Source organism: Pinus tabuliformis, chromosome 5_2, assembly GCF_031772625.1.
Source record: "Pinus tabuliformis cultivar Carrire ecotype Pingquan chromosome 5_2, CPIR1, whole genome shotgun sequence".
NCBI lineage: Eukaryota > Viridiplantae > Streptophyta > Pinopsida > Pinales > Pinaceae > Pinus > Pinus tabuliformis.
The window spans coordinates 247,275,817-247,303,539 of NC_142306.1; positions in this window are offsets into that span (position 1 = coordinate 247,275,817).

Here is a 27,723-nt window from a genome sequence, read left to right on the forward strand (position 1 = left end):
GTACCTAAAGCATCACATTCAATCACAAAAGATTTGGTGAAGTTGGGTAGTGCTAATACGAGAGTGGAACACGTGGCATGTTTGAGAGCTATAAAGGCCTGTTGTGCTTCATCATTCGAGAGAAATGAATTTTTCTTGAGGAGTTGAGTGAGGGGTCTAGCAATGTGACCATAATTGCGGACAAATTTGCGATAGTAACCTATGAGACCGAAAAATCCTCTCAAGCTCTTCAAGGTCTTTGGTTGAGGCCAATCCTGCATTACCTAGATCTTTTTGGGGTCCACCCTGACACTTTCACACCCCACAATGTGGCCCAAATACTCAACTTCTTCCACGCCAAAAGAGCACTTGGACATCTTGACAAACAATTTATGCTTCCAGAGCAGTTGCAAGAGCAGATCTACATGCTAAAGATGTGTGGCCCAGGTATGGTTGTAGATGAGGATGTCATCAAAGAAAACAAGGACAAATTTTCTGAGATATGGTTTGAGCAGGTGGTTCATCAAAGACCAAATGGCATGACCAGGAACTCATAATGGCCTTCATGAGTTCAGAAAGCAGTCTTTGGAATGTCTACTTCTTTCATGTGAATTTGGTGATAGCCTGAGTGAAGGTCGAGCTTAGTAAAGAATTGAGCCCCATTTAGTTCATGCAGCAAATCATTGACAACCGGGATGGGAAATTTATCTTTGATTGTCAACTTGTTGAGGGCCCTGAAGTCTGGACACATACGCCATTCCCCATCTTTCTTGAGCACCATGACCATAGGCGATGAATAAGGACTTATGCTAGGACGAATGACGCTTGCTTCCAAGAGTTCCTTGATGATTTTTCAATTTCATCCTTTTGGGCGAATAGATATCTATATGGGTGCACATTTGGTGGCTAGGCCTCTGGGACCAAAGTAATGCTATGATCATGTTCCCCTCTCGAGGGTGGAAGCTCATGAGGCTTGTCAAACACTGGCAGATGGTTGTTTAAGATCTGTTGCATCTCAAGATGAATATGAAGAGAAGTGGGTTCGAAGGCTTGAATGGATTTTATTGGGCTATAACTCCATGGTGGCCCTTTTTTAACAATTTTTCCATCCTATGTGAGCTGATGATAGAGGGATCACCCGCCTGGAGTCCGCAGAGGGTATGTGTGTGGTTGTTCTACTTAAAGCTCATATATAACTCCTGGAAATACATTGTGATTGGGCCAAGTGTGCGAAGCCATTAAGCACCCATGACAATGTCGTACCCTCCCATGTGTATGGTAAACATGTGGGTCTTTAACTGATAATCCCCCATTTGAAGTTTGACATTTTCACAACGGCCTTCACATTTCATTGTCCCCCCATCAGCAATTTGGACCTCGAAGTTAGAGACTACTCTGACAAAACAATGCACTGCTTCCACGACTCTTTGATGGATAAAGTTATGTGTACTGCCACTATCAATCAAGACTACTATCAGGTGATGCTTAATAAAACCTATGATTTTGAGAGTTTGGGGAGAATAAATCCCTGCCAAAGCATGCAACGAGATAACTGGTTCTTTAGGTACATTGTCTGGTTGGTTGTTCCCATCTTCCTCCTTTGGTTCCTCCAGTGGTGGGGCTTCCTCCGATGAACTGTGATCAATAGCATCAATATGAAAGAATTTGGGCTCCTTGCATTTATGCCTGGGGGAGTATTTCTCATCACAGTAGTAACACAATCCTTGCTTTCTTCTTTCCACCATTTCCACTGGTGACACCTTTTGAACCTTGAGTGTTTGGGTAGTGCTTTGAGCCTAGGTGAGGCGACCCTTGTCTATGAAATTTGGGCGATTGGACTGGGTTGCTAACGCACGTTCTACTTCACGAGCTATCCTGAAAGCATGCAGCCATGGATAGGGTGTTGTAGTCAGATGTGGGCTTGTATGGATTCTTTGAGACCATTGACAAAACATTCCAAGTAGAACTCATCTTGTAGACCTCATGTGCGGAAAGCTAAGGCTTTAAAGGTTGTAATATATTCATTCAATGTTCCTGTTTATTGGAGCTTAGTGAGACAACCAAGAAAGTTAGATTCATGGTCAAAGCGATCCGTAAGAGCTTTTGTGAATGTCTGCCAAGTCATGGGCCTTCCATAGCAACGTTGATGCCACTGCCACCATTGCCATCTTTCATTTTCCAAGTACATGCTACCCACACTAAGATGAGTTGCATCATCTCTGATGTGATTCAGTGTGAAATATTTCTCCATTTGTGCTATCCATGTGGCCGGATGAGAGCCATCAAATTTATACATGTCCAGCTTGGATGGTCATGTCTGAGATTGTTGGTGGTTGCCAAAGAGGTGAAGAGAATGGCTAGACTTGCCCTCAATGTTTTCATTGAAATTATATGCCTCCGCATATTCCTCCATCTTGCCCTTTGAGAGTGTGGCAACTAAGGTCTTCAGTGACGACAATACCTCGTTCATTGTTGATTCCAGGCTGTCAATCTTCTCATTGGCCATAGCTTGAGCTCTAGTTTGTACCATGCACCGCTCCGATGTACTTAAAATTTAGGACCGCCTGAATTTTTTTTTGGCGCTAACAATTGAATGGTACAACCTTGCTCAGCTCATCATCCTGATTCTTATGGGCTAAGTCACCTATAAGCATCCAGTGGGGGTCTCAAACTCGTGTTTGTTGTTGTTGTTGTTTTTTTTTTACTCTGAAAGGAGTTTTACTCCTCGCTTAAGAATACTACAGTAGCTGAATCCCAGAAAAGCTAATGCTGCCCAAAGTCTTGTGAGAATCACGCCCAAGTATAGGAGCCCACACAAATAGTCAGATCTGTCGGTGAACCCTCCACTGCAGAGTATGAGTAGGAATGTGGCAGTGATCGAACCCCTGCTGCTAGATTTGAATGGCAGATCTGATTAATCTGATTGGCGAATCTGATGGATCTGAATGGTGGAACTGATTATTGCTACTGCGACAGAACCCCAGCTACTAGATCTGATCTAGCAAAGATGATGCGTGATCTAGAGAAAGACACAGGAACTACGGTCACAAGGAGTGTTAGGTGCTACAAATCACAATATACATAAGGGTTTGACAGTAGTACTCGGCTCAATCTTTCAGGGCACTAACCAAGGAGGATCAATCATACCTTTAGCCGTACAATCGACTACCTTATCGTACGTGTGAGTAATCTCCCCAAGTGTTGTTCTCAGTGTACTATAGAAGGAATATGGCTGACGGTTTATCTATGGTGAGGTTTCAAGAGAGCCTAGGGGGCTTTCGATATACCCAGAGGGTACTTGTAAGACAGTCCATGCACGGTTTTTTTTAATGCACTACTACTCGAAGGGGTACCCACAGGGGTTACAAGGGAGTCCAACAAGCATGACCACCTCTCGTATTTCCTGCATGCATGCCTCCCCAAATCCTCAGGTTTATGTGCTCAACGACAGATCCCGTGGTTTAAAGACGCCGGAACATGTCTCTAGCCAAAATTTTTTTGCTAAAAATTGGAGATCCCACCGGCCCTGGAAAGTGCTCTGATACCACTTCTTATGCTATTGAACTATGAGAAGATACCAGAATACAAGATATGTGAAGAAATATACTCAGAACACAGAACAATAAGAAATAACGGCAAGTATTTTATTATTCAGAAAGTAATGTTCACTTGCCTCTTCGAGGGGGCAACCTCCAATAGAGCTGGGCTCAATTACAAAATAAGACACGATGCTCCTCGAGGGGAGTATCTATCCTTTATATAAGATTCATACATGCAATACCATGGGTCAATACCATGGTTCTTATTAATACCATCTATCTAATACCATGGCCCATTTACAACTAACTGTGGTCCCTTCTTTAAATGTGGGTCAACCACTTACAATTATTAATATGGGCTTTATTGACTTTTTACTTAACTATAACTATGACTCGATCCTACTACATCAATAAGGGGGTTAGGGTTAGACCATAACACACAAGTAAAGTACTTGATGATGATTTTCATCAATGGAGCAAACCTATCTTCCAAGAACTTGAAGGGGAATACTCTCTTGAGTTTGTGTTTGTATCTAGCCTTGATGTAAGGTTCATAGTACTCCCTATCAATATCTTGACCTTTGTTCCATTTTTCACCCACATTTGGAATACTTGTAGCCTCTGAAATGATATCTAGTGATAAGGTGAATGTAATTCCAGCAAGGGATACTTCATTGTTGTCCAAATGTGTCACAAACAACCTTGCTAACTCATGATGAAATTTAACCCTTTCTACCATTTCACAAAAACCAAAATGTGACTGGTGTTTAAAACAAGAAATGGAAAATGGGCAGGCTTGCAACTCCCTCAAACTAGTGGGCTCCTCTCTGATAACCCTTCCTCCTTTATGAGGCTTCCTGTGCTATATGTTTCTCTCCCTGGAACTGTCACTAAGGGTGTCTTCTTCAAGCTCATATTCACTATCTCTTTCCATTGTTTTTATTGCTGTGATCACTTGTGGTGAGTGAAGAGATAGGGTGGATGAATTAAATATGAGTATGAAGAGATTTTATGGATGAGTAGGTGAGAGTGAATGGGATTTAGGGAGTGAGTAGGGTTTGGGGATGTATGTAGGATAAAATGTGTAGGGTTTTGGGGAGAATGTATAAGGTTTGGGAAATTTGTATGTGAGAATGGGATTGGGGAAAATATATTAGGGAATGGGGTTTAGGGAACAATAGGAAATGGATTAGATAGGCAAACAATAAGAGAGTGAGCTTGTCAATTTTATGAGACAATTTGTGTGAAAACTAGGGTTTTGACTTTGTGTGTGAAAGAATGACCAAAACCTTATGTAAAAACCCTTTTCAACAAGAAACATTGATGTAATTACTTGGAATGAGGTAAACTTGGATGATTTGAGGCAAATTGGGCGATTTGGAGCGATTTGGGGCTTGGAGCAAGCAACTTTGGGTCCGGGAAATCAAGTCAAGAATGTAGGTGTTCTATGGGGCGAGGTAGGTAGGTGTTTTAGCACTTGAAATTGAGTGAGATGGTAGATCTAAGATTGGTTAGGAGATGAGGAGGGCATGCAAAGATCATGTATCCTTTTCAAATAGTAGAAAACATAAAAAACTAAATGGTTTCCCAAGGCAGAGCACTGTAACCAATGTATTCTACCTATCTATCTTGATATCATTTAGCTAGAAGAATGAATTAGATTTTGGCACACATAACACATGAAAAAAAATAATAACAAAAGAAGAAACTATGCCAAAACAATTTGTCACAAGTATCCCATAAAAATAGCTGCAAATCCTGGTTTATTTCCTTGCCAAACTGCTGATAAAGGTGTACAATGTAGCTCAGAGCATCCAAGAGAGTCCAAACTTTGCTAATGACTAAAAAAATACATAATATAAACATCAAACCACCTATGCTAGCCATCAGGGGTCGAATCCAAGATATAAGGAACTGGTACAACCATTTCCAAACAAGGAACATGAATATAGGCAGTGGAACAACTTGCCTCTATAAGCATGGAAACTGATTCAATGACTGCCAAACCACCTCAAAATGATGAATATACCCTCTAAGGTAATTTCAAAATTACATTTAAACAACATGGAATTAATTAAAATCATAAATTCATCCATGAAGAGAGAAAAAGTCAACTTGCAGAGAAACTAGGCGAAAACTGGATTTTTGGGCAAACTGGCTCTATGCGCAGCGCCACTGGCCAGGTGCATAGCGCCGCTTCACAACCACTTTTGGAGGCCTTACCCTTAGCCAAATTGAGCCCACAATAGCTAATTGGAAAGGTCTTCCTGTCTATTTTCTGGAACATCTTGAATTTTTTCATTTGGATGTCATTCCCCCCTCAAACGTGAAATATCCCAAGGCTGCTTCTGTGTGTCCAAAAAGAGGTAGAGAGGTCATTTTTTGGTAGTTTTTTGACCTTTTGGTGACCTAGTTTTGCTCCAAAATTACTGAGATTTTTTGGGTTTGATGCTCTCATCATGTTGAATCCAGATATACAAGCCATTTCTTCAAAAAATCCTCCAGTGAAAAGCGTAGCGCTAGTGGCGCTACCCACCTAGGGCAATTTTCTGTGTTTAAAATTTCAAAATTTCAAAATTTCAAAATTTATCAAAAGTTGCCTAGATTTGGCACAAGGCACCACCATTAGTTTCTTTGATGAGCTAGTGAGGCTTCAGCCAAGATTTTCAACTTGTATTGCTCCTTTTTGCTCCTTAAGGCCTTCTTCAACCTAGCCTTAAGCTTCCTCATTCTTATGTTGCAGATCTTGTTATGGGTCATGTAGTGGTAGGCCATGTGGCGAAGCATCTTCTTGTCTCTGTTGGCCTTCTCAATCAGCCCCTCAAGGTGTATATTAACCCTCTCAAGCCAAGTTTCCCGGTCATTCTCGATCTCTTGTTCAATTGAAGTCAACTTGACCTTGGCCTTCTTAGCCTTTTTCCTGTTTTCCTTGATCATTTGCAGCTCCATGAGGACTTGATTGTTGCTCAATTGCTTGTTTTCTTGCTCTAGATATTTGATGACCCACTTAGCCCTCTCTAAGTTGTCTGACAAGGCTTGTATCTTAGCCTCTTGTTCTTTAATGATCATGTCTTTGGCAGTTTTTGGATCTTGAGTTTCTAAGTCAATGACATCAACTCCTTGTGTCTCCTCATGATCAACAAGGTCAAAATCTCTTTCTTTCTTATCACCAAGATCCTTCTTATGCATCTTTTTCCTGCCTTTACCTTTTCCCTTTCTTTTCTGCTCAACCTGTACCTATTTAGCTGAAGAAGAAGGCAAAGCCCCTTCGACTCCTTATAGAGATAGCGTTTTCCTGTAGCCTGATAATGAAGGCGAGACCCCTTCCACACCCTGTGGAGATAATACTCGCCTAGCAGCTGCAAAAAGTTTTCTAGTGCCCCTCTCATATGTCACAAACACTGGCACTCCAACAGTTTCAGTCTCTTTGACCTTTTCATGTCTTGAAGGTCCACCTTCTTCATGATGCACTGATGAAAAGATTTGTGGGCCTTTGAACATCTCATGAGAAATGAAAGTCTCCCATGGCATGTTAAAAAGGTTCAACTGATGTAGAACAATGATTTTAATCAAAGAGTAGTGGTAGATGCTAGTTAACTGCTGGGGATATGGTTTCTTCTTTACAATAAGTGCCATCTTCTCAATGTTTCTGAACATGAAGTAAGGTATATTCATCATCCTTACTCTAGTGAAATGCATTAGTAGTCTAATGTGGTAGGCATACAATTGGGAGAACCTACCTTCATAGGTAAAGTACTTGATGATGATTTTCATCAATGGAGCAAACCTATCTTCCAAGAACTTGAAGGGGAATACTCTCTTGAGTTTGTCTTTATATCTAGCCTTGATGTAAGTCTCATAGTACTCCCTGTTAATATCCTAACCTTTGTTCCATTTTTCACCCACATCTGAAATACCTGTAGCCTCTGAAATGATAGATGGTGATAAGGTGAATGTAATTCCAGCAAGGGATACTTCATTGTTGTCCAAATGTGTCACAAACAACCTTGCTAACTCATGATGAAATTTAACCCTTTCTACCATTTCACAAAAACCAAAACATGGCTGGTGTTTAAAACAAGAAATGGCAAATAGGCAGGCTTGCAACTCCCTCAAACTAGTGGGCTCCTCTCGGATAACCCTTCCTCCTTTATGAGGCTTCTTGTGTTGTATGTTTCTCTCCCTGGAATTGTCACTAAGGGTGTCTTCTTCAAGCTCATATTCACTGTCTCTTTCCATTGTTTTTATTGCTGTGATCACTTGTGGTGAATGAAGAGATAGGGTGGATGAATGAAAGATGAGTATGAAGAGATTTTATGGATGAGTAGGTGAGAGTGAATGGGAGTGTGAATGGGATTTAGGGAGTGAGTAGGGTTTGGGGATAATGTAGGGTTTGGGGATGTATGTAGGATAAAGTGTGTAGGGTTTTGGGGAGAATGTATAGGGTTTGGGAAATTTGTATGTGAGAATGGGATTTGGGGAAAATATATGAGGGAATGGGGTTTAGGGAACAATAGGAAATGGATTAGATAGGCAAACAATAAGAGAGTGAGCTTGTCAATTTTATGAGACAATTTGTGTGAAAACTAGGGTTTTGACTTTGTGTGTGAAAGAATCACCAAAACCTGATGTAAAAACCATTTTCAATAAGAAAAATTGATGTACTTACTTGGAATTAGGTAAACTTGGATGATTTGAGGCAAATTAGGCGATTTGGAGTGATTTGGGGCTTGGCTGTCGGGTGCGCAGCGCCTCCCAGGTGCGTAGCACCTCACCCAGGTGCGCAACGCCTCACCTATGTGCACAACGCCTCCCAGGTGCACAATTACCGTTCAATTTTGCACTGAAGAAGTCTGCCAGGTGCATAGCGCCAGCCTCTGGTGTGCAGCGCCAGTCTGAACTTTTCCAAAAATGCAGCACTTGCACACTTTTGCTCAATGACACTTCAAAATCACCTTTTAGCTCTTGATTTTCAACTCAAACAATGAAATGATCAATAGAGGGATAATATTTATATAGTTTTTCCACTTTTTGATTTTTAATGTACAAAATCCACTTTGTAATGTCTATTTGCCTTTTTCAAATACTCTGTTTTTTTGATATTTTACTTTTTGCTTGGATAGGTGAACTGATGCTCAATTTCTTTGAATTTTTGTAGTGGCATGTACTTGGTAATATCACCAAGTGACTAGGAGCAGAATGGAACCATTTATTACATATAGGATCAATAAAATTACATGAAATTTACAAATAATATACCAATGCCCTGTTTTCACCTCAAAACTAGTTTTGAGGTGAAAAATTTATTGAGCTTACAAATTAAGAGATTAAAACTTTTCTGATCATTATTGTCATCCTCGTGTCTGCTGACCATTATTAATCAATAATCACTGAAATTTGACCATGGTAAAACCCTAATTCCTAATGAGACTGAAACCCTAAGACCTAAGACCTAATTAATGAAATGAACTGAAAATAAACATGAACCATTGGCTGAAAAGTATGAAAAGAGGTCAGTAGATATGCATCATGAGGGAAAAAATTGAGATGAACGCTACCATCAGTTGATCCATGACCTAATGGAATGCAACTCATTAGAATGGGACTCCGAGTATGAAATGAAAAAGAGTAAATTTTGATCACTGATGGCAGTGCGAAGACATTGACACTAACAGACTGCAACATGAAATAAGGCACACTGAGTGTTTGGTTTATGGGTAAATCCTCTCCAAATCTCAACTCATGGAGGAGTCTGAATTGGTAACCATAGACTACACTGAGCCTCCCTTCACAAGAAAAGTATTTGAGGATGTGGTAGCTCACCTCATCCCAAGGATAGGTAAGGATCTCCCTCCTGACCCCATTTTTGTCTTTAATTGGCTCTTCATCATTTAGGAATACATTTTTCTTAGATAATGTGTTTCTAGTCTTGTCCTCCCTTCTCCATTGTACCCCTTGAGGAAGTGTGGTTACTCTGTTGATCACCTCAGGGTTGATTGTAATTGACAACCCTCTCACCACAGTGGTAGCACTTGTTCTTGCCTGAGGGTTGAGTGCCATGGAAAACTCATGGGTTATATCATCATCGTACCCTCTGAGCAACTCAAAGAATCCCAACTAGTGATGCCTCCTAAAGATATCTACCACAGGGGGATGTAGGTGAATCCTGGATGTATCTGTGGGTTCTCTTCTATTGAATCCCCTTCCCATTTCTCTTCTTTGGTTAGCTAAATGTATGATTTTTTGTAAGCTAGCTTCAGTATGAGTTCAGGGTGGCTGAGAGTTTAAAATATTTTTAGGAGATGACTACAATTTATACCCTGTTCTATATCCACACAATTCTCTTAAATTCCCAAAATTTTGTCTAAATCTCAAGTCCACTATAATTGCTAGATGATTTCAGATTCTTTTGATTTTTCCCTTTATTTAGTTAATAAATCATGAACACAGGAGAGATGGACCAATTAATTTTCACTATGATGCTTGGGATGATGAGAATTGCTGACCAATTTGACACTAGGCACCCCCTTGCAGACTTCCTTTGGACTTCCAGTGCTTGTTGAACTAGGTTGTCATTGATGTCAATATGGAAATATTCTGGATACTAGAGGATGACATGAAGCCAAGGGGATGCAGAGCAGATTCATGAAGAGACAGGAGCAAAGGCCATCATAATAGCCGAGCCATATATATATATATATATATATATATATATATATATATATATATATATATATATATATATATATATATATATATATATATATATATATATATATATATATATATATATATATATACATATATATCATATATATATGCGGAAACAGACATATATGCAAGGAGGTGGTCTTTGAAAGACACTGCCAAGCCAAGAGGAGTAGATGGAGATGAGAGGAGTAGACAGAGCCACCAAGCCATCGGAGAGCCATGTCAAAGCAAGAGGAATGCTGCCTGTAAAATAGGCATATCGGAGCAAATGGAGCAAATGGACTGAGAGGAGCAGATGGAGCAAGAGGAGCCAAGAGGAGCAATATATATAGAGCCATCGGTATATGCCAAAGAGGAGGTGCACACAGAGCCATCGGAGGAGCTACAGGAGCAAGAGGAGCCATCGGAGGAGCTATCGGAGCCATACTTATAGACCATACATATATGCCAAAGAAGAGGAGCAATGGAGCAGACAGAGTTAGCGGAGCTACAGGAGCAAACAGAGAAAATGGAACAGAGCATATATATATGCCATATCGAAGGAGTGTCAGAGCAGAGGAGCCATCGGAGGAGCTATCGGAGCATATCGGAGCAAGAGGAGCCATCGGAGGAGCCAATGAAGCAAACAGAGCCATATATTTCTCGGGAGCTGTTCGGGCGATCAAAACCCATATATGCCTTCATTAATACTATCGGGAGTTGTTCGGGCAATGGAAACCCACATATGCATGTATTAATGCTATCGGGAGTGTTTGAGCGCCCAAAATCTACATATATGCATTTATAATAATCAAAGGCCTTTTTCCTTTTTGGCGGAAACAACACAAGTTAAATGTGTTTCGGCACATATGGACCCGATGGCATATATATATATATATATATATATATATATATTTCGCCAAATCGGCGATCGGGGAATGGAGAATGGAGGATGCGATATGCGATTTAGCGCTGACCGTCCGATCTGAAAGAATAATGAACGACGAAGATCTAATCGGCAATCGGCATATCGGAGCGATCACGTCAGAAGGATCGGGGGATGCGATATGTGACATCGCCGATAACCTGGAGCCGAAATACTGTAGATTGGAGTTAATAACAGTTTCGGGTCCGGAATGAACCTTCAACCTTGCGAAGTGGGAGAGCGACAGTCAGAGCCGAAATATTGTAAAACAGAGCCTAAAGGAGCATCGGGTCCGCAGACCCATTACATTGCAAATCTGCCGATAGGGAACTGCCAATAGGCCGAAACCGAAATCTCTTTAGAAGGGAGCTTAAAGGAGTGTCGGGTCCGCAGACCCTTTGTATTACAAAGTCGCCGAGGTGAACTCGCCGAATTGACGGAGCCGAAATTTGAATAGGCTGGATCATAAAAGGGTGTCGGGTCCATCGCATCGGAAGAGGCTGTTCTATTGTTTATAGTGAACGCCGATGTTCATCGGACTCGAAACAATATTAAAGGGAGTCTAAAGCCATATCGGGTCCGCACCTCATCGGAGGTCAGGCCTTAAGAGTTTTTGTTATGGTTGCGAAATCCGGACCCGCCGAATTTATGAAAGTAGCCATATAATCCTTGAGATCCGCGTACATTGAGTTAAGCGATTTTTATGCTAGTTCTGTGTATTGATATTATATGGTTGCATATGGCCATGAGGGGTTTTATGGTAATTCCATATATGTCTATAAGTGTGGCGGGTTGATTAAAGCGCTTGGTGATGGTTGATTAAAGGCTCGGTTGGTGGCTTCCGATGGTTGATTATAAAGCATCGATAAAAGGTGGCTTCTGATTCTAAGTCCAAGGTTTATAGAAGGCACGTAGCCTAAGGAAAGCTTTCGATAGACATAAAAGCGGTGATAAAAGGGTGGCTCTGATTCTTAAGTATGGAGGCAAAAATACTGTAAGGAACAATCCCGATAGCTTGAGAAACCAAATCATGGCGATTATGATTATGATAAGGACGTGGCTGTCCGTTAAAAAATTCCATCCCTGTGTATGCCCACAATCATTGGCAAAGCAGCGCTGTTACAAGTCTTTGAACTTGTGTTCTCTACGGATGACTCGATCCTTGCTCATTGATTCAACGTGTCCTGTGAAAATGAATGGACAGAGGAAGCTACAATGACAAACAAGCCAACAAGTGAGGAAGCTGAAGCAGGCGAGAAGGTAGCCGAATAGCCAGCGAGAAAGAGGAATCGAATGGACAAAGACAGGTATGCATAAAACAGTAAACAGAGGACTGCATGTGTGGTGATGGTTGTTGAAAAAAAACAGAATATGAGGTAGCAGAAGCAGCAGAGGTGGTGGAGCATTGTTTGAATTTGCTAGTGAACACTGCTGCGGCTGTTGAACACCGTTGGAGCTGCTGTGGGGGTGAAGAACCAGAGTGTGAGGTAGTAAAAGCAGCGGAGGCTGTAGAGGCTGCAGAAGCAGCGGAGGTTATAGAGGCAGCAGTAGCAGAAAAGGCTATTGGAGACTATGCGTGGGCAGTGTGCAGAGTTGTGAAGAATCATCCATAAGAAGACATGGTTGTCATATATACTGTAGTTTGGAGACTACAGTGAAACTGTAAATAGACAGAACTCAGCAGAGAAGAGTTCTGAGAGCAGAAGGATTGGAGTCCTTGGGGTTGGAGCCTTAAAAGTGAGAAGGATGGGAGTCCTTGAGGCTGGTGCCTCAGAAATGAGATTGGATTGGAGTCCTTGGGGTTAGTGCCTCAAAAGCAGGAAGGATTGAAGTCCTTGGGAGTTGGTTCTCTTAAGTCCAAGATTGGTGTCTTGGGAAAATAGAGTTGGTTCTCTGGAGGTTGGAGCCTCACCAAATTCCAAGTTGGAGCTTGGCAACCGATTGTGACCATCTATATATTGTATTTATTTTACTGCACAGTTATATTAATAAAAGCATTTATTCTTGTTGTTCATATTGTGTTCTGAATATATATGTTTTAACTGGTAAAACAATAGTGGGAAAAAGAAATACTGATTCACCCCCCCTCTCAGTATTTCCAACAATTGGTATCAGAGCAGGTTCCTTCATTCAAAGCTTAACAGCTTGAAGGTCGATATTTAGAACACAAATGGCAAGGTCAAGGAAGAAAGTCTCCAATCCTCCTAAGGATGTGTCTCCCTCTACTACTAAAACAGAAAACAATCTATTTGAGGAAGCTCCAAGGCTCAATGGGAACTTTAATATATGGGAAGTAAGAATGAGGAATTTCTTACAGACTCAAGGCTTTGAAATCTGGAAATCAGTGATTGCTGATAGCAAGATGGATGAAGAATCCAAGGAGTACAATGCAAAAGCAGTAAAGGAAATCTTGAATGGGCTCCCTAATTCTGTAAAGAACAATCTAGGAAAATGTTCATCAGCAAAGGGTATATGGGACAAACTTCATGACCTTCACTCAAAAGGAGCATTGACCATGAACATCAATCAAGAAGATAATGGAAATATAGAAGCAAATCCAGAACCCATCATAGAAGCTGAAAATAATAATGATGGCATCAAAGCTGTAGCAGACCAAAAAGATGAAGAGAATGAAAAAGAATTCGTAGAAGAACTCCTTGCTCAACTTATGACTGTCATGGAAGAGAATAATAATTTGAAAAAGGAAAATGAGGCACTTAAGAAAATAGCTCCAGTTGGTGACCAAGATCAAACAAGGAAGAAAGTTGATCTCATCAAGCTTCAAGTACAAGAAAGGGATGAAGAGCTTGCCAAGCTTAAGAAGGAATATCATAAAGCAAAGAAGCGGGAAGATACCTTGTCAAGTCAACTTGATCTAAGGCACAAGAGCATGAATAAACTTGAAGAAGAGATTGGTCAGTACAAGGTAGAGGTCTCCTCCCTTAAGTCTCAATTAAAAGAAGCTAGGAAACAGGCACAAGGAGCTGAGAAGAGAATGGAGTGCAGTCAAGTAAAGAATGAAGAAATCTTCAAAATGAAGTCAGATATCATCTCCCTTAAAATAGTAGCAGCTAAAGCTACTCGTAGCAAGGAAGAAACTGAGGAACAACTTGCAAAGAAGAATAATGAGTGTGAAAGATTGGAAGAAGAGATTGTCCTCCTCAGGAAAAAGGTTGAAGGGATGAACAAAATCATGAAGAGCTCTCAGGCCTTGGATGACATGCTCAGCTATCACAGATTTCCATCTGATAAATTAGGTCTCAGATATTTAGGTGAATCCTCAAACAAGAATGAACATGCTTTAAACAAAAGAGATGTGAAGAAGCTAGAAAGAAATGGTGATGCTCCCAGCTCCAGCAAAGGCAAGGAGAAAAATCGAGGCTACAATAGAAGAAATCATGCTCCAAGAAGAAAACCCGATCCAAGAAGAAATATATATGATGACAAAGATGCGAGAGGCAATGATTATCATCAAAGGATCTCAAGGCAGCAAGGCTTCAGAAGTACATCAAAGAAACCTCCATCTCCCAGGTACCAAAGTTCATTTTTTGGTTATTGTTATTCCTGTTCAAACTTTGGTCATATGGCAAAAGACTGTAAAGTATATCATAAAGATAGATGTTATGGTCCCCAACCATCTCACAAAAATAGATGCTATAGTCTCTGACAACCTCCAAGAAATAATTTTGCAAGAAGAAACCATGAATTCTTATTCATGTACAATGTAGAATGCCTCAAGTGTCATAACATTGGTCATATGGCACAAGATTGTAACTTAACATGGGCTCTTACACAAGCTAGAACCATGCAAAAGAAGAAAGTTACACAAGTATGGAGAAGGAAGGAAATACAATCTGAAAGTCCCTTGAGTTCTTCAGCCAACAACATGTATCATTGGCCTAAATTCTGACAATCTAAGCATTTTATAAGAAGACTCTGCCAAGAGGAGATGATGCATATAGTTAGGGGGAGCTTATCATGTTTCAGAAGCACTCCATTGAAGCATATGATCCTGTAACCATTCTTTGGACTGTTGCTAAAGAAATAGGGCAAACATACATGGTGCTGTTATCACAGAGGTTTATGTCTTAACTCAGGAATTTAATGTGAGAACAGATAAATTCTGGACACTAATAGAGGCAGTCTTCAAAAAAACAGATACATCTGGAATGGAGGTTGAAATAAGAGCAGCTAGCAGCATATAACAAACCGAAGCATTGTAAAAAGATGCAGATCAAAAATTGTATTTAAAAGGCAGTCACAGATTGGATATTTGAATCTGCAGAGATATGTACAAGAACACAAGGAAAAGATGGCTCATAGGAAGGAGAATGTTGTGTAGTCAAGCATAACTGAAGCTGATACTGATCACTTAAGGAATATAGCAACAACAAGGCACAACCCCTCACATTTTTGTCCAAATGCAATGATGATTGAATACTAGATGGCAGTAACTTAAGGGGAAGCACAAAGACACAAATAAACTCAGATCTGAAGAAAGACAATCTCAGGAGTAGTTTCTATCTTGATTCGAACTCTGAAGGTCTCTCAATTCTGCCTATGGAGACATCAATATGGATTGAGCATGAAAGCCTGGACTTGGACACCTGTGTATGGCCATTTGCAATCTGAATGAAAGCATCAAAGTAGAGCATCCTGAAGCATTGTTGAAGCCATGATAAAACAGTTTTGAGACATGAAGATGATAAAGCATCAATCCTTCTATCTTGAAGAAGAAGAGCAATATGACAGGGGGAGTCATAGACCCATGAAGATCTACCATTCATGAAGAACAGAAGCAGTTTGATAGGGGGAGTTCTAGAGCACTCCTTTGCCATTGATGTCAAAGGGGGAGAGAAGAAGAATATTGCCATCAATAACAAAGGGGGAGATTGTTGAACTAGGTTGTCATTGATGTCAATATGGCAATATTCTAGATACTAGAGGATGACATGAAGCCAAGGGGATGCAGAGCAGATTCATGAAGAGACAGGAGCAAAGGCCATCAGGATAGCCGAGCCATATATATATATATATATATATCATATATATATGCGGAAACAGACATATATGCAAGGAGGTGGTCTTTGAAAGACACTGCCAAGCCAAGAGGAGTAGATGGAGACGAGAGGAGCAGATAGAGCCACCAAGCCATCAGAGAGCCATGTCAAAGCAAGAGGAACGCTGCCTGTAAAACAGGCATATCGGAGCAAATGGAGCAAATGGACCGAGAGGAGCAGATGGAGAAAGAGGAGCCAAGAGGAGCAATATATATAGAGCCATCGGTATATGCCAAAGAGGAGGTGCACACAAAGCCATCGGAGGAGCTACAGGAGCAAGAGGAGCCATCGGAGGAGCTATCGGAGCCATACTTATAGACCATACATCTATGCCAAAGAAGAGGAGCAATGGAGCAGACAGAGTTAGCGGAGCTATAGGAGCAAACAGAGCAAATGCAACAGAGCATATATATATGCCATATTGAAGGAGTGTTAGAGCAGAGGAGCCATCGGAGGAGCTATTGGAGCATATCGGAGCAAGAGGAGCCATCAGAGGAGCCAATGAAGCAAACAGAGCCATATATTTATCGGGAGCTGTTCGGGCGATCAAAACCCATACATGCCTTCATTAATACTATCAGGAGTTGTTCGGGCAATGGAAACCCACATATGCATGTATTAATGCTATCGGGAGTGTTTGAGCGCCCAAAATCTACATATATGCATTTATAATAATCAAAGGCCTTTTTCCTTTTTGGCGGAAACAACACAAGTTAAATGTGTTTCAGCACATATGGACCCGATGACATATATATATATATATATATATATATATATATATATATATATATATTTCACCAAATCGGCAATCGGGGAATGGAGAATGGAGGATGCGATATGCGATTTAGCGCTGACTGTCCGATCTGAAAGAATAATGAACGGCGGAGATCTAATCGGCAATCGGCATATCAGAGCGATCGCGTCGGAAGGATCGGGGGATGCGATATGTGACATCGCCGATAACCTGGAGCCGAAATACTGTAGACTGGAGTTAATAACAGTTTCGGGTCTGGAATGAACCTTCAACCTTGCGAAGTGGGAGAGCGATAGTCGGAGCCGAAATATTGTAAAACAGAGCCTAAAGGAGCATCGGGTCCGTAGACCCATTACATTGCAAATCTGCCGATAGGGAACTGCCGATAGGCCGGACCCGAAATCTCTTTAGAAGGGAGCTTAAAGGAGTATCGGGTCCGCAGACCCATTACATTGCAAATCTGCCGATAGGCCGGACCCGAAATCTCTTTAGAAGGGAGCTTAAAGGAGTGTCGGGTCCGCAGACCCTTTGTATTACAAATTCACTGAGGTGAACTCGCCGAATTGACGGAGCCGAAATTTGAATAGGCTGGATCATAAAAGGGTGTCGGGTCCGTCGCATCGGAAGAGGCTGTTCTATTGTTTACAGCGAATGTCGATGTTCATCGGACCCGAAACAATATTAAAGGGAGTCTAAAGCCATATCGGGTCCGCACCTCATTGGAGGTCAGGCCTTAAGAGTTTTTGTTATGGTTGCGAAATCCGGACTTGCCGAATTTTTGAAAGCAGCCATATAATCCTTGAGATCTGCGTACATTGAGTTAAGCGGTTTTTATGCTAGTTCTGTGTATTGATATTATATGGTTGCATATGGCCATGAGGGGTTTTATGGTAATTCCATATATGTCTATAAGTGTGGCGGGTTGATTAAAGCGCTTGGTGATGGTTGATTAAAGGCTCGGTTGGTGGCTTCCGATGGTTGATTATAAAGCATCGATAAAAGGTGGCTTCTGATTCTAAGTAAGTCCAAGGTTTATAGAAGGCACATAGCCTAAGGAAAGCTTTTGATAGACATAAAAGCGGTGATAAAAGGGTGGCTCCGATTCTTAAGTATGGAGGCAAAAATACTGTAAGGAACAGTCCCGATAGCTTGAGAAACCAAATCATGGCGATTATGATTATGATAAGGACGTGGCTGTCCGTTAAAAAATGCCATCCCTGTGTATGCCCACAATCATTGGCAAAGCAGCGCTGTTACAAGTTTTTGAACTTGTGTTCTCTACGGATGACTCGATCCTTGCTCATTGATTCAATGTGTCCTGTGAAAACGAATGGACAGAGGAAGCTACAACGACAAACAAGCCAACAAGTGAGGAAGCTGAAGCAGGTGAGAAGGAAGCTGAAGAGCCAGCGAGAAAGAGGAATCGAATGGACAAAGACAGGTATGCATAAAACAGTAAACAGAGGACTAGATGTGTGGTGATGGTTGTTGAAAAAAACCAGAATATGAGGTAGCAGAAGCAGCAGAGGTGGTGGAGCATTGTTTGAATTTGCTAGTGAACACTGCTGCGGCTATTGAACACTGTTGGAGCTGCTGTGGGGGTGAAGAACCAGAGTGTGAGGTAGTAAAAGCAGCGGAGGCTGTAGAGGCTTCAGAAGCAGCGGAGGTTATAGAGGCAGCAACAGCAGAAAAGGCTATTGGAGACTATGCGTGGGAAGTGTGCAGAGCTGTGAAGACTCATCCATAAGAAGACATGGTTGTCATAGATACTGTAGTTTGGAGACTACAGTGAAACTGTAAATAGACAGAACTCAGCAGAGAAGAGTTCTGAGAGCAGAAGGATTGGAGTCCTTGGGGTTGGAGCCTTAAAAGTGAGAAGGATGGGAGTCCTTGAGGCTGGTGCCTCAGAAGTGAGATTGGATTGGAGTCCTTGGGTTAGTTAGTGCCTCAAAAGCAGGAAGGATTGAAGTCCTTGGGAGTCGGTGCTCTTAAGTCCAAGATTGGTGTCTTGGGAAAATAAAGTTGGTGCTCTGGAGGTTGGAGCCTCACCAAAGTCCAAGTTGGAGCTTGGCAACCGATTGTGACCATCTATATATTGTATTTATTTTACTGCACAGTTATATTAATAAAAGCATTTATTCTTGTTGTTCATATTGTGTTCTGAATATATATGTTTTAACTGGTAAAACAATAGTGGGAAAAAGAAATACTGATTCACCCCCCTTCTCAGTATTTCCAACAGTGCTTCTAGTAGCTTTTTGAGTTTCCTGTAGCTTCCTGTAGCTCTATTTCTTGTAGGGTACTCCAAAACAGAGTTGGATTCTCTGGTGGCTCTCCAAGGTGGTCCCAATCTCTTCGGTATCAAAATGAACAACTAGTGCTTGAAAGATTGGAATTTATGCTATTTATGGTTGATTCTTTTGGAGCATTGTGTTGGCTGACAGTGGTATGAGATTTCCTCATTGGGACCGTTGGGCCACCATTGGTGATCATGCACTCTCCCTCGTAATCATCATGCACTCTCACATAACTGAATCAACCACCATTTTGACTGATGTTGATTGATTTAGCACTCCAACATGGCATGTTGACTAGGATTTCACTTTTTTTATCTTGAGCTGAGGGTGGCCAAGTTAATTGGCCACCTCCAACTTATAAAAAAGAACCTTTTCAACATTCATATAGTTTTATCATATCATTACTCGGGGAAGAGTTGGATGAGGTGCCATACCTGTGCCCACCTTTTCTGATTGATGCATGCTAGAGGATGGCTTACTATGCTGCTTCCTCAGGTAAGTGTTCCTCTTTGGTCAATTTTTGTTGATTTCCTCCTACTTATGTAGATGTCTGCGTGTTGTTTCATGTGTGCAGGTGCTTGATATATCCCTGCTACTGCTGCTATTGTGGGGCTATAGAGAGGAGAAATAAGGTCTTCAAAGATGCTAGAGATCATTTTTTCTTTAGTTGTGAAGGAGAATGCGGGCTTAGGCTGGTTGTAGTGATGACACAAGCTGCTACAGGAGATCCTATAACTGCTACAGGAAATACTAAAACTGCCTTTTTCTTCATTATTTATTGATTTTTTTCTTAGGGGGAGGCTGGGTAGTGGTGTAGGAGTTGATGATGGTGGTGAATGCTCAGCTAGTATGGTGGATGGTTGAGGTTAGTGAGGACATGTCCTCTAGACTTCTTTTTTATTTTTTCACGTTTTCTCGTTTTTTTATTATTTTTATTTATTTATTTATGGACACAGAGGTAGGTATGGATATGACTTGATGTTGGTTGAGATATGGTGAGGTGCAGGGTCCCAAATCAACCTAGAATAGGTCTTCATAGTTGTGTTCCTACTGGGATCCCTTTCTTGTGGCATTTTAGGACATGCTGTAGTGCTACATGTCATCCTGTAGCAAGCTAGGAAATGTTAAAAAAATATTTTTTGATACCTAAAAGTGGAAATGAGTGATGGGGACATGGTAGGCATGAATGAGATGGAGTGGATGGAGGAAGAAGTGAGGTGATACTTTACATGCTATGCCTGTAACTCTGAGTCATTTATTGCCTTAAAAAACATGCAAAATCACATAATTTATTAGTGGGTAGGTTTGAGGTCCCTGCCATGGCATATTTTTTTTTTTGAAAGATACACACCCCAAAGGAAGTTTTCAGCCTATCTACCTACCCTAGGCACCTCAAAGGAGGTTTTCACCCAGGGATCTTTTTAGTTTCCTGTTTTTTCACTCCTGAGCTACCTCAAGGAGGTTTTCAACCCAAGAGTTGGTTGCAGATGCCTCATAGAGGTTTTCACTTAGGCCCCTTATTGTTTTTATTTTTTTTTCAAAAATAGAAATAGTCTTCAAGAATATTATGATCTGGAAGCTACGACACTTCTGATAAAATTTACTTCCTTGCTGATGGTACCGATGAACTCTTCCTCTGGCAAAGATATTTTGTAGGCTTTTAATCTGTATCCATTGACAAGCAAGGGAATACCTTTCTCATCAATGGTCTTGATTTGAAAAACCTGATTGTCATGGCACTTCTCTATCAGATATGGGCCCAACCACCTGGTCATCAATTTTCCTTTGAAATCCTTGAAGATGTAGTCATATAGCAAAGCCGAATCCCCTTCTTGAAACACCTTATCCTTGATGTTTTTGTCATGCCAAACCTTCCTCCGTACTTGAATAACTTCAGTGTGTAGGAGGGTTTGCATCCTAAATTCATCCAAACCATTGAGTTGGAGCAACCTCTCCTAACATGCCTTTTTAACATCCACATCCAACTGTGCTGCCCTTCTCAAAGTATTGTACTCAAACTCAGTGGAGAGCAGAGCCTTCTTTCCATATACCAAGTCATAAGGGGTGAAGCCAATGGTTTTTCTTCCAGGTTGTATTATAGGCTCAAGTCGCCTCCTCAATTCTGTCAACCTAATATTTTCTAATGCTCCTCACAACCTTGGTGAGGATGCCTTCTAGTGTTCTGTTAGTGATCTATACTTGTCCATTGGCCTGAGGATGATAGGCAGTTCAATTCCTGTGTTTGATCTTATGCTACCTCAACAAATTCTCAATTAGGTGTAATGTGAATTGAGCTCCCTGATCGGTGACTAGTTCTCTAGGGTACCCAAAGTTGTAGAATAAATTATCCCTTAAGAAATCAACAACTTTCTCTTATGTTGCTACCTTGACAACCTTGGTCTCAACCCACTTTTTCAAATAATCAGTGCATACAATTATGTACCTTTTCTTCCTTGATGGTGGATAAATGGGCCTAATGAAATCCATTCCCCACTTGTCAAATGAATTTAGAGTCACATGAGGTTGCAAGGGAATTTCATCCTTGGGAGTAGGTATCCCCATTCTCTAGAACTAATCACATCGACTGGTATATCTTCTTGCATCTTGGTGGATAGAGGGCCAGTAGTAGCCAACTTGTAGTACCTCGAAGGTTGTCCTCTTGGCTGCAAAGTGGCCTCCACAAGGCCCATCATGATAGGCCAGATGGATGTCAAAGACTTCCTCTTCCCTAAAAAATCTCCTCAAAATTTGATCTGGGCCTAGCTTGAAGAGATTTCCCCCAATCCAAGTGAATGGGGTGCTCTTCCTTACAATTATGCTCTTTTCCTTGGATGAAATATTTGGAGGGAACTGTGAAACAACTAGGTAGTTGGTTATGTCAGTAAACCATAGAAAGAGAATAAAAATAGAAAATAAATGGTAACCTAGCAGCTGATCATCAACCATTCCTTCCTCACTTGTAGGAAAAGCAAGTCTAGACAAAAAATTTTCAACGACATTTTCTCTACCTGGCTTATCAATGATGGTTAAATCAAACTGTTGTAATAAAAGCAACCATCTAATAATTCTAGCATTCACATTAGGCTTTTTCATTAAGTATTTGATGGAAGCATGGTCAGTATGCACAAAGGTTTGATAACTAGTGATGTAGTGTTTGAATTTGTTCAGGGAGTGGACAACAACTAGGAGTTCTTTTTCAGTCACAGTGTAGTTCAATTCAACCTTGGACAGATTTTTGCTGATGAAATAAATGGTAGAAGGCATATTGTCATCTATCTAGAGTAGAGATACTCCTATAGATTTTTAAGATGCATCAACATGGATGTGGAAAGGAAAAGCCCAATATGGGCCTTTGAGTATGGGTGCATTATTCAACTTGTCCTTTAAGATTTCTAGGGCCCCTTGGCAACTTTATGACCAGCAAAATTCAGAGTCCTTGGCCAACAGTCCAAACAATGCTGAGGATAATTTTTTGAAGTCTTTGATAAATCTCCTATAATATCTAGCTAAGCCCAAGACACTACTGATGTCCCTCTGCTTTTGAGGAGTAAGGACCCTTTTTATGATAGCAATTTTATTAGGGTCCACTTGTAGTCCTTCTTGGGATATGGAGTGACCTAGAACAATCCATACATTAATCAAGAACTCACACTTCTCAAGAATAAGGGATAGGTTCATTTCAATGCACTTATTTAATACTTTCCCCAAGTTAGAGAGAGCCTCCAGGAAATCACACCCATAGGGAGTGAAATCATTCATATATATTTCTACAGAGTCATAGACTAGCTCAGCGAAGATGCTCAGAACTGCCCTTTGAAAAGTGGCAAGGGCATTACATAATCCAAAAAGAAGGATCCTATAAGAAAAGAAAACACAAGGACAAGTGAATGTGGTTTTATCTTGGTCCTTTGGGCTGATCTAGATCTAATTGTAACCACTAAATCCATCCAGGAAAGATAAGAACTTCTTCCCTGCAAGACCATCCAAGACTTGATCAATGAAAGGTAGAGGGAAATTGTATTTTTTAGTGGATTTGTTTAACTCTCTGTAATCCACACAGATCCTCCATTTTCCATTCTTCTTTGGGACTAGAACTAGAGGAGACACCCACTCACTATCTGAGATGGGGTAAATGAACCATGCATCCAACAAAATCTGTAGTTCTTCTTTGACCATGTCTTTGTGGGCTAGGTTCATTCTCCTTTGAGGTTGGCACATTGGTTTGTAGTATTCCTTGATGTAGATGTGGTGAGTACACATCGAAGGGTGCACTCCCTTCATTTCCTTATAGCTCTAGGAAAAATCATCCAAGTGCTCTCTCAGCATGTTGCACAACTTCTCTTCTTGATGGGCTGAGAGAGAGGGGTTGATTTTCAATGTTTTAGATGGACCAAATTCTACCATTTTGATATGAGAAGGACTTGAGTCAACTAGGCACAAATCAGTCCAAGGGTTATCTTCAGATTTCTTCACCAACTCATCAAGAGGCATGGTGTTGGGGGGCTGGTTCTGGAGGATTTGATCAATTAGGTCATCTTCATCAGGTTGCCCCCCTCCTATAATAGTATCTAGGGTACAGATTGGGTAGGATGTGGTATGGTACACTTCATCTTCCTCTTCCTCTTCCAACCATAAGGGTAAGTCATGCTCTAAGGATGGTTGAGCAGGAGGATACAAGACCAACTATTTGGACAAATGCCCATTCTTAATGGTCATGTTCCCATCCTAGCAACTTATGTAAGCATCAACAATGGCTAGCCATGGCCTTCCAAGGATGAGAGGATAACCATTGAATTTGGTATTGGGTTTGAGATCTAAGAAGTCAGCAGGGTACTCCCAAGAATCAATAAAGGCCTTCACATCCTCAACAAGTCCCTCAAAGCTATTGTGGATCTGTTTGCAAGCTGCAATACTGTTGTGGTCTTCCTAAATGATGCTTGGAGATTCAATTTGAGCATGGTCTCCTTTATCATCACATTAATGACAACCCAAAGATCAATAAAGGTGTGGGGGGAATGATGCCATCAATGTGCACTTATACCACTAGACTCCCAGGGTATAGATACTTTGGGCAAATCACTCTCCCCAACATTAAGTCAGACAACTGTCCAATGAAATTAATGGTAGAGGTATCTTTATTTCTCCTCCCAGGATGTTTGATGCATTTCTCCTTGATTAGCTTGTTTTAGATAGGGACATCCTTGATGGCTTCGAGGAGTGGGATTTTAACACACAAGTTTTTCAATTCTCCTTAAAATTGAGTCTCTTCTGGGGTGTGCTGACTAAAATGGATCAATATTTTAGGAAAAGGAGGTTGATTGGCTTTAGGAGCACTCTCTTCTATTTCCTCTTCAAGATCCTCAGGTGGAGATGAAAGTTGGTTATCTGGAAGCACTCTTCCAGACTTAAGGTTGATTTCTTGAATTTCCACAACATAGGCAGGGTAGGATGTCTCTCAACTATAGACCTACTATGCCTATTTGTTTTTCGGTTTCAAATTTGGTTGAGAAAGCATATGAGGTTGCTTAGGTGAAGTAGGATGAAGGAGCTGTGGTTGAGATGGAGGTGGAGGCAGTAAGGTTGGAGATTGGTTGAATGGGGGCCTACACCCTTGTTATGGGGTGTTCCGTTGAGGATGTGGGAGAGCATATGTCTGAAATGACTAATTGGCAGGTTGGGAAGGGTATTGAGGTGCATAAGACCAAGGAGAAGGTGCATACAATGAAGGATGAGCAAGAGAACACTAAGGGGGAAGGGATGCATTCTGATTGGGATTTTAATATGAATAGGACGCCCTTTGCATGCCCTGCTGGTATGTCGAGGTCCTTGAGGCCTCATTTGGTTGATATAACAAAATTGTTCAGCCCCACCTTCAATTCCTTGATATACATGATGAGCCTCAGTATTGTAACAAGAATGTTGCAACTCCCAAAGATACCAACATTAATGATCAACATGGGGTTTGTACAAACTTAAGAGGTATCGACACTAAATGTGCATCATACAATGTGTCATTCCTTCATTGTCATTATGTAATGGAATGAATGTAATGAAATCAAATCCAAAATAATTTCAGAAATGGAAATGCTTGAAATGGAAACCTTAACCTATTGCAGGAAAGAAAATACAAGGAAAACAAACCTATTATAACTGCAAAAAGTAAATATCATGAACTAAATATCAATCATTACGTTTCGAAGATTTTTAGATCCATTGAAAGAGCTCATTGGATGTGGCAATCAAGAAAATCATTATTGTATTAGCCAATTCATAAATTTGTCCATTAACCCAAATTGCTGAGATGTTTTGCATGGGTAAAAATGGAAGTACTAAGTGGTGTTTATTCCCCCTCAACCATTTATTTAGAGCCTAGGGATCATGATTCAACCTTGAGGGATGAAAACCAATCCTTTTCAACAAATATGGGTAAGTATATATGTTAAGGGACAAATTCCCCTAGGGTCTTTGGGTTGAAACCCTAGTAGATCAGAGTTTGTCTATACAGAGAAACACACATTCCATACAACCATAATGAAAATATAAGCAAACTATACGATAAGGGGCGCACCTAGGGGTCCTTCGTTTTAGAAGAGCCTTCCAGGATCCAAACCTTTCTTGGAGTTCCTTTTGCTCCTTCAACCTGCAAAACAATCAATTCAGGAAAGTACATCAGTATATGGACTAAACATTATAAAGAAATCATCTTCATAGTATATTGAAAAGTAGTTAGTTATGAAATTAAACAACCTTTCATATATGAATCATAACATTGATATCATAAACATGAAGAAGATTTATATCAGGAACAAAGACAAGTGCTTCTTTTATTATAGAAAAATAAAGTACAGAAAGGAATAATTTCACTTGATTCGTCCTTTTGCAGGCTCCAAGCGGAACCGTCCTCCGGATTCGTCCAGTCTCAAGCCTTTAACAAACTCCTTCCATGACTTACTCCATGATATCACAAGTAGTAGATAGACATAATCACACAAGGAAACAAGGGTTTCTTGTAAGTAGGGGAAGTGCAAGAGGCGCAAGGATCTTCAAACTTGGTCAGGGAAATCTCAGCATAATAACCTTTCTCTCTCTTCTCTCCTCCCTTAGGCCTTCCCATTGAAGCCTTTTTATACTTCTCCCAAAGTAGTTTTTTAGTTGGGAATTTGTTGGGCATAGTTGGGCCACGAGCACTAACAGGTAATCAACAGGTAAAACTCGCGATCTTCGCCTGAAATTAAGGAGATTTAATTTTTTTAAGTGTTTTAAGACATATAGGTGGGTTGGGTATACACCGACCCACATACACACACGTTTAGCTCAGGGAAATGTCATGTATAGGGAATAAAACACTATTTTTTAAAATTTTGGACCAGGTCTGGAAGGAAGGGTTGCCCTAGGCCATGAGTGCAGCATCACAAACCTCAAGAGTGATATTTGGAGCTATAACAGATGCACCCTAATATATGAGGTCAGAAGGGGTACATGATGGCTGAAATGTATTAAGCAAGTACATGGAAAGGAAATCTATCAAAAACTGAGAAGGACTTCACCAGAGTTCAGCCTTCCAAGCCACAAAAGGAGATCAGAAAGAAACACTGTCTGAGGCGGGCATACCCATGCTCAGAGAAAGTAAAGCATGTCCGCATATCAAGTACAAGCGGATCCACTAAGTATACAAGTATAAAGAACTGGAAAATACATAATGGATCATTTGATCACGATCGAACAAGTACATGTCTGAATATCACATATAAGAATGTCAATGATGCTGAAGAATGAACCGGATCACTGATATCAAAGACTGATCACAAAAGGTACCAAATGAACATGATGGAATAGGATGGTACTACACTGAAAACTCAAGTGCCAACATATAGAATGTCGCCATGACTGACTGCAACATATAAGGTGGAGTGGTATCAACTAGCAACAACAGGAGCAACTGCCAAGTGAACCAATGAATGCTGATATAACCTGAGGTCTTCACTGACCACCGTGGTACATTTCTACACCATGAGAATAAATGATCTGAAGTCGACCATGTGAGAAATCGTTTGATTACCGGTTGTTGATGTATACCATTAACAAATGCGAGACCACTCACCGATAATGATAATGAGCATCAAGGTACCCAGTACAATCTAACAAGTGTGAATAGATGAGTTGGAGTCGAACACCTGTAAGAATCTATCAATCAGGAGACAATGATGGTTTCGCACTGTCGATAGCGAAGGATCTGCCACTAATGACTGCAAACCCCAAGGTACTGCCAAATGGACTCTAGATCTTTTCCCCAGAGAAATGAGTCGAAGTCTATAGGTAAAGATCCGCAAGAAGGAAGGCATTAAGGCATCCTTCATCAATCTAGTGCAAGTGTAACCTGTAGGTCAATAATGTGGAAGGAATCAGACGAAAGAGATGTAGTAACCCGACCGAAGTACGTTTCCAGCGTACATAAGATGTAGCTAGCACACGACAGAAA